Source organism: Gallus gallus, chromosome W (assembly GCF_016699485.2).
Source record: "Gallus gallus isolate bGalGal1 chromosome W, bGalGal1.mat.broiler.GRCg7b, whole genome shotgun sequence".
Lineage (NCBI taxonomy): Eukaryota > Metazoa > Chordata > Aves > Galliformes > Phasianidae > Gallus > Gallus gallus.
In genome coordinates, this window is record NC_052571.1 from 3,802,313 (window position 1) to 3,811,517 (window position 9,205).

Here is a 9,205-nt window from a genome sequence, read left to right on the forward strand (position 1 = left end):
GTTATCTGGTGTGAACCAATCAGAGTGGGACATGACAGCACGGTTTTGTAGGTAAAATGTATATAAGCTGTGTTTAGTAGTGAATAAACGCCATTTTGCTGCTCATCATATTGGTGTGTGTCTGCAGTCATTTGGCCCTGATCAGGCTATTGGTCAGTGAGCGCAGAGGCCTAACACAGGTGGCTAACATCATTGTTGCAGAAAGCAACACTGGGAGGGGCAAGTTAATTTCTTTTTTAAATCTTTTCCTATTGTGCCTATTTCTCAAATAAAGGCTCTGTCATTGCCTTTGTTCTACATTTTGGCGAGCCAGGCAGCCAAATATCTTTAAAGGTGCCCAGTTATAAGCCTCCTAAAATATTTACCATGGCTGTTGCCTTCTGCAACTGCGATGTTGGCCTCCTGTGTTAGCCCTCTTGCGCACACTGACCAATTACCTGATCAGGGCCAAATGACTGCAGACACACACCAATATGATGAGCAGCAAAATGGCATCTATTCACTACTAAGCACAGCTTATATACCTTTACTTAAGCTATCGTGCCCTGTCCTGATTTGTCCGTACTGGATGTTAGCCCCTTACCACAATTCCTTATTTGGCTCCTATTGTCTCCTCATTCCTTCGCCTTCTTATCTTGTTTACTTCGTTAGCAAGGACAGTCTGTCTGAGCACAACAGCACCCTTTCACTGTGCTTAGGGAGAGGCCTATCCCGTACAGCACGTATCCCCGTCAAGTGCCTACTGCAACACATGGCATTTTTTACCAATATCATGAAATGGTTTGGATGGGGAAAGACTAGCCGTATGAGTGAAGTTTTGCCAGGGTACATCCTAGGATTCCTAGGATCCCCATATCACAGGATTGCTTGTATCATTGAAAAATGGGGTCCCCTGCGAGACTGAGGAAATGTTCAGGAGTCCCCAGCCCGCCTGGCTGAGTATTTCAACAGTCTTAACAAAAACATACTCACTACTCAAGAACGACAGTTAGCTGCCTCCATGGTGGCGTGGTCACTGCTGATGGACTTGAACCGGCTAAATATAACTGAAGCAGCTCTCACTGATGAAAATCAACTATTGTTTGACCGTGTTGAAGAACTGGAAAGACAGGTCGCAATTTTGAGAGGGAAAAAACCTAATCCCATCATTCCCCTACAGAAGATTTGGAATATCTCTCTAGAAATTACTGGGGACCCTGTACAAGAGAATCCACATGAACTGGACTCAGAAAATGAAAGCACTAAAAAGTCGGATCTTGAGGCTCCACTAGAGCTAGATCCCTTTGAGATCCGACCAGTTGTAACTCAAAAAACAACAAAAAAAACCACATAGGATAGGCCAGCGGGGGTGCCCCCTGACGAGTGGCCCCCTGCCCAGAGCACGCTACATGTAATAGCTCGCCCATAGACGGCAGCTGAATTAATGGATTTAGTACAGCGGTTTAGACAAAAACCGAGAGAGAGCGTGTCAGCGTGGTTGCTCTGATTATATGACATGGGGGCAGAAAGCATTGTGGTGAATGGACCAGAAATTTCAAAACTGGCATCCATTACCACTCACCCTGCCCTCAGGCAGAGACTATATGCAGCTGTCCAACATAATGAAGAAATGTCATGGTTTTGTAACTTTGCTATTGGTATTCCACATCATAACATCGTGGACAAAAGAGAAGAACTACGTATCCCAGAGGACCTCACGGTCAGAGAAGGAAGACACATCACGGAAGATACGTCATCTGGTTGCACGCGGTGCTTCTTCTCTTTCGCTTGCTGCCGGGAGAGGAGTGGGTGTGCTTTCCAAGCTGGGCACCTTCATCAAGTAAGGCTTTCAGTTTCAGAAACTCTCTCACTCTCTCTCTCTCTCCCTCTCTATCGCTCTTTCGCTCTCTCTCTCATTTCATTTGGTTCATTATCCTTACTCCCAATTAGATTGTATTATATCGTGTCATCTTGCATCCCAACATCATAGTTAGTAAAATAAGTTCTCCTTAGATCGTTGCCGCTGCTTCATTTTTCTCGGGAAGCCGGGGGGGGGGGGGGGGGGGGGGGGCCGCAAGCCTACTGCCCCCCTGTCACGGGCACAGATCTATCTAGGTAACTCTGTGACAAAAAAATCACTGATTACATGGTTAATGGCCGCATGCCATGCAACATGGACAAATAAGAGAGATATACCATTAAATACTGGCCTATGGTCCTCTATGGAGGACTTGCAAAACTACATTTGAGAATTAGGCATGAAGGAGGCAATCTATGAGGAGGATTTTGAGAGCCCAGACATGATGAAATTTTCAGCAGAAATGAGGGACCTCATCCTGCAGCAAGCTCCACCACATCAGTATGGTACTTTGGTATCCATACTGAATCCCCTAGTGGACTCAGAGGCCATAATACAACAGGCTGCCCAATTGGTGGCAGATCTGGGGGAGACAGAGCGCCTATGGGCCAGGCGCAATGTCTGAATGGTGGTGGAAAAGTTGGACATCTATCTACCACCACGACCTAGGAGACCTGCCCCTAAAGTAATTCAATCTGGACCCATCAGGGTCTCAAGAAAACAAATGTTCAGTGACCTGATTAGGGCAGGAGTTCAATTTCAAAAGATTGATGGACAGCCTACCCCTCCTCGTACCTATTAAACATGTTTTACTCCCCTTGAGTTTATAAGCTCACAGGACAGCCGGCAGGAGCAACATCACTCCAACATGTCCATGAGGAAACATCGTGACACCCTGTGGTGCACTGCTGAACTTCTGGGAACTGGTGAGCATGAATCAGAAGTGCTACTGGTCCTTGAAGAAGATATGCCTCAAGAAAGAACATCAAGTACTGGCCCAACAGAACCGTGGGAAAGACTGCCAATGATTGCCTTTATTGTCTTGACATTCTACATTGTGGCGGGTGTTGTGCATGCGTCGCGATGTACATTCTGTCTTGGGCCACCAGGTTGTGGGGGCTCAGCCCCCATCTGCTCAGTCATTGGTTCATGCTGCGAAGGGGTGAAGGGGAGTGGAATTCCAAGGTCACAGCCTGAACCAATGGGTGGGCTACACAATGTGTGGGTGTCTGGAGCGGGAAGAGGGGGGGGGGGGAGGGGGTGGTCTGGAGCCACCCCTTCTGTCTCCGCAATACTTCCTGTGCAATCTGAGTCTGTGCAGGTCCCCCTTTTCCCCTGCCCTTCTCTCCAGCAGCATGACAGTACAAACAGGGGAGGGTCACACTCCTCAGCTCGTCCCTTTCTCCAGACTTACTGGGAGGGGCGAATTAATTTCTTTTTTATATCTTTTCCTATTGTGCCTATTTCTCAAATAAAGGCTCTGTCATTGCCTTTGTTTGTTCTATACTCTTCCCAAGGGAATTTGGTGTTCCCGTACCCTGGGGAAGCGGGTGGACTCCATAACCCAGCAACACAAAGAGAATTCTTGCAAAAAAACCCATTTTGCTGAGGGACATTGGTTACAGCTCTTCCCCAGGCAACTGGATGTTCCCATGCCCTGGGGAAATAGGTGGACTCTATTACCCAGCAAAACACAAGGGATTTTCACCCAATACCTAAGACAGGCTGGGATAAAAAGCATTTAACAATGCTTTAAATCAGGCCAAAATGAGGGCCAATACCTTAGAAAATGAAAGAAACAATCCTTCAGATCTACAATGAGCAGCTGCCAATCACAGGGCAGCATAGAGGGTATTGGAAGGCCAGGCTGCAGCGGTCCCATGTCCTGCATAGTATCATTAACAGCCCTAAAATCATGAATGAACCACCATTTGCCTGATTTTTTCTGTATGACCAAGGCAGGTGAATTCCAAGGGCTGGTGGTCGGGACCAGATGACCCGCTGCCACTTCCAGGTCCACCAACTCATGCAGATGGGTCAGCTTTTCTCAATTCAGGGGCCACTGGGGGACCCACACTGGCTTGTCCGAGTGCCACGACAATTTTACCGGCTCTAATAGCCCAGGGCCCCTTCGGGAAAATCCACCTGACCCACCACCAGTCTCACCCAGAACTGTTGCAGAGCGTCTCGCCCCAGGAGGCTCACTGGTAGCCCTGGCAGGACACAAGGCCGGATGTTGGCTGTTTCTTTCTCTCCCTGAAGCTTAACTCGGATGACATCCACGCTCCTGCTTGTGAATTGATGACCTCCCACCTCCGAGATAGCCAACGGGCAGGCCTCAATAGGCCAATGTGCAGGCCAAGCACCCCCACTGATCACAGTAACGTCCGCCCCTGCATCTACCAGGCAGGATATCTTTCTCATTTGACCATTCCAAAAAAGAAAAGCTAACGCCTGAGGGCGCTCCTGCAGCTCCCATACTGCTGTGGCGATCGGCAGATCCACAGGTAGGAACACCGGGGATGGCGTTAAGGGGGTTACCGGGACACTGCTAATTGGTTCCGATGCCCACTGCGGCCACACCTCAATGTCCCACTCTTCAATAGAGGGCACACCCACCACTACTCCGCCCCCCTTTGCTGGTCCTGCCGCGGTCGCCAGTGGGAGGAGCGTTGGCGCGGCTATGAGGTGTGTACGTTCGGACCTTAGCCGTGCTCCGGGTCAGGTCCCGGCCATGGTGCTCCCCAGAGCACTCGCCGAGCCGTTCTTGGGGCCCTCATTTGTATCATCACGCTCGGGAAGGCGCTCCGCCTGCCGTTTCCCGACCCCGACCTGCATTCACGCGCGAAATGGCCGGGCTTGCCACAATTGAAACAAACTTCCCGGACTCTCGCCGGCTTTCCTGGCCACGGAGCTTTAGAGGGACACTCCCTCTTGACGTGTCCTGCCCCCCCACAGCAAAAGCAGCGTAGCCCCACCCCGCTCATAGGCGGCACCTCTCCTACCGCTTCCCGAACAGCGGAAGCCACCACGGCTACAAGCGGCTCCTGGGTCTTAATCTTCTCCGCCTTAAGACACGCCTCCATCATCTTTGACAAAGTGGCGTCTCCTGGCAACGCTCTAATTGCTGCCTTACAAGTAGGCATTTGCATTTACCGCAGCCAAATCCCTCCCCACCGCTGTTTTTGCTGCGGAGGGAAAACCCGAGCCCTCTAAGGACTTAAGTAAGCGGTCCACGAATTACATGTACGGCTCGTCTGGCCCTTGTTTGATGTCAACGTAGGGGGGAGTCATCTCACTTAGCTTTGAGACGGTGTCCAGCGCCTTTCTAGCCAAGTACGCCGCCTGCTGCAGAATCGAAATGTCCCAGGTGCACTGGACACGGGGGTCCGCGAAAGCCCCCGCGCCCGTAGTTGGTCAGACCCCACCCCCTACAGAGGGTGACCCCGCTCAAGTGTGGTGTTATTTATCGCGCTTTTCAACACGAGTGACTCCTATCTACCCTCGAACAGCACCATCTGGGCGGGCGTTAGGACAGCCTTAGCCAGGTTCCGCTAGTCAAAGGGGCAGGACAGTTCCGCCTGCAACATATCCAGCACCGCGGCGCACGCTAGGCTCCCCAGACCGGACGTGGAAACGGCAACCCTCAGTTCCTTCACTATCCGCCAATCCCAGGGTTCCCATGTTTTTTGCCCCTGCCTATCCTGAACTACTGGGCAGACCAGCGGTTCGCCGTCCCCTGCCGGGCTCAAAATCACGTCCCCCTCCAGGGCACAGTTTTTCACGATCATTCGCCAGTGAGCGATAGAGTCCCGAGCCGGCGCCATTCGACCGCACACCCCCCCTTCTCCACCGCCTGAGCCAAAGCCCGGAAGTTCTCAGAGAGACGGCGAACTCCGCCAACAGCCAATCCGGAAGCATATCCTCCGGCTGTTCCCCCGGCCGGCCCTCCCCTCCGCCCACCCCCGCCTGAAATCGGACACCACCAGGCGCCATGCTTACAGGCACCCTGCTCACGTCCACCGGGGCGTACACAGGGGGGGCGGAGGGGGGAGGTGGGGGGGGCTGTGGCTATACCTGGGGCAAACGGTCCCTCATCCACAAATAAGGAATCCGAGATCTGCGCCCCTACCACCGGGAAGGTTAACACCTTCTTCTCATCCGGCTCCCCCCCGGCATCTGCCGATATGTCTGGTGAACCCGGTGGCTCTACCGAAATCACCTCCACGCTATCCCCTGGCTTGTCTGTTTCTCCTGCCGCGGTCGTCTGACCCGCGGGAGAACCGTACACCGCCCCCGCCGTTGCTGCTGAAGCACTCCGGGATTCCCGGATTGTCAGGCGGCAAGCCTGTAAGGCCCCCCACGCAGGAATGTGCTGCAGTGTGGTTTTACTCCCCATTCCCGTGGCGACCAACAGCTCCTGGCCCACCGCCTGGACTTGGATCTCCAAGTCCATTGCCTGTGTTGGATTTACCAGCAGACCCCTCTGTAGCATCCACTGGATGAAACTCTCCATGCTGCTGGAGGAGAGCGGCGTCTCTACCTCCCGAGCTAGCACCTTCAGTACCTTTATTGTATTCTTGACAGATGCCACCGATAGGGTAAGGCCTGGATTTCCCCGAGCCCCGCTCACCATTGGTGCACCGTTTATCTGAACCTCTATTTGTATCTCGTTGCGTTCACTCGCACATTGGGGTCATCACTTGACGCAGCAGATCCCTGTGCCAACAAACCCCACCGCTGCTGGACCCCATCTGGGGAGAGAGACACAGACACAGATGCCGTGAAGTCAGCTCTCAGTCTATTATCATAGCTATATAGATTTATAGTCCAGAAGAATTCCGCACGCATGTGTACCCATACACCCATCGCGCAACCACACGCGCCCACGCGCCAACCCTCCCCCTTAAGTAGCGAAACGTTGTCATGGTTTTGTAACTTTGCTATTGGTATTCCACATCATAACATCATGGACAAAAGAGAAGAACTACGTATCCCAGAGGACCTCACAGTCAGAGAAGGAAGATACATCACGGAAGATACGTCATCTGGTTGCGCGTGGTTTTTCTTCACTTTCGCTTGCTGCCAGGGAGAGGAGTGGGTGTGCTTTCCAAGTCGTGCGCCTTCATCAAGTAGGGCTTTCGGTTTCGGAAACACTCTCTCTCTCTCTCTCTCTCTCTATCGCTCTTTTGCTCTCTCTCATTTCATTTATTATCCTTACTTCCAATGAGATTGTATTATATCGTGTCATCTTGCATTCCAACATCGTAGTTAGTAAAATAAGTTCTCCTTAGATCATTGCTGCTGCTCCGTTTTTTTTTTTTTTCTCTGGAAGCGGGGGGGGCCCGCGAGCCTACTGCTCCCCTGTCACGGGCACAGATCTATCTAGGTAACTCCGTGACAAATTTTTGGTGGAGAATGCGGGCAGTCTGAAGCTTTTAACGTTAGTAAGAAAAAAGGATTTCTTTAAGCCAGACTGCGAGACTACAAGGCATTGTTGGTGTTGGTGTGACCTTCATAGATTAGATTATAGCCTGGGCAGTCCGCCAAACTCCAGACACTGTACCGAGTGGTTCCTGTTTGCTTTCTTTTCTTTTTTTCTCTTCAATCCCCCCCCCCTCCCTTTAGCAGTTACCAGCTATGAGCTTGCTCTTTATTGTCAGAGCACTGTATAAGGGATTAAAAGCTATCATGTTCCTTGCCAGTTACCAGTCTATAATTAACATCTTGATGTCTTGCTGTGGAATTGTGTTCATATACAACCAAATAAGGGCCCTGATAGAGGCACCTGCCTGGTGGCTTTATGCAATGTGGTATAATTTGAATTTTGAGACTTTCAAACCGGTTTCCAGGCTTCCCTCTCAGTTTGTCGCACGTTTTTCGAATACTGAGTCAGTGCTCATACTTGTGTGCATGTTATCAATATCTTTGAATGTATTCCTCTTCATTCGTGCTAAGTGGAAGAAGCCTCCTCCAAGACCAGAGAATGATGACTGGCAAGGAATATGGAAAGGTTTAGGAAGAATCTTAGAAGCGTGGGGATCCGCCATGCCATGGGATTTCACTCTTGAACACCTGTGGGATCCCGAGAAACTGAGCCAGCATTTGAGTCAGGGACGGTGCAGCTTAGATAGATCAAAGGAAGTACGGCTTATCTGGGGCTTGGCTTGTGCCTACCGCGCTCTGTATAGTACTGTTCTGGAGAGAGAGAGTTTCCAAGTGGAGGTGCAAGCCAAAGGGGGAAATCTTCAAGTCAGACCTGATCAGTCACAGCAGACACCGGTAACAGTGTCAGTAGCCCCTGTAGAAGGCAAGAAATGGAAGCGGGTGTCTTCGCATCTAGAGCGAAAAAAAGAAGAAGAAGAAGAAGTGGAGGACGAGGTAGAGGAAGATCCAGGCGAGGGGACTTCCTCACAACCAAGAAAGGCAAAAGCAAAAACTAAGAGGCATGAAGAGGAGAGCGACGAAGAGGAGATCTCTATTACTGTTCTTCAACCTCTCAAGATGACTGAAATCCAAAGCTCAAGAAAGGAATTTGCACGACGCCCGAATGAAACTGTTGTCGCCTGGTTGCTTCGCTGTTGGGATAGTGGGGCCAGTAGCTTGTCTCTAGATGGTAACGAAGCCCGCCAACTAGGAGACATTGCCAGAGACAAATCCATTGACAGAGGAATTAGTAGATGCTTGGATGGAGCTTCAACCCTCTGGGACCGAATATTAATAGCTGTGAAGGAAAGGTATCCCTACAAAGAACTTCTGCAGCCTGCAATGAAAACGTGGGATACAATTGAGAAAGGTATCCAGTACTTGAGGGAAATAGCCCTGGTGGAAATGTTATATGAGTCTAATTTTGCTCCTAATGATCCACGCCAAAACCATGATCCGGAGAGAGTGAGGACAACACCTGAAGTATGGCAAAACCTTACAAGAGCAGCACCAGACAGATACGCCCCCACACTAGTAGCCACATTCCACAGATACGAGGACCAACAGAGAAGACCCCTAGTTTTCAAATTGATTCTTACACTCCAAAACTATGAGCAACATCTACCCCCAACCCACGTTTCCATTTCAGCCGTCTCAGAGTTAGCAAACAGACTGGGTGAAGTACAACAGCAGGTGTCTCTATTGATTAATCGTGATGAACCCATCATAGTATCAAAATGTTTGACGCAGATCAAGATAAGCAAAGGGGCCTAATGAAAGAACTTATCAAACTAATGAAAATCCAGTTAATTAAAAAAGATGGATTCCCCTCCTCACGTGTATCATCAAAAATTTCAGCTATTGAAGGCAAACGCTTTCTTGCTCGAGTGAGAAACAACAGTAGGACTGCATCGCGTGTTGCCTTGTGGCGTTTCCTCCGTG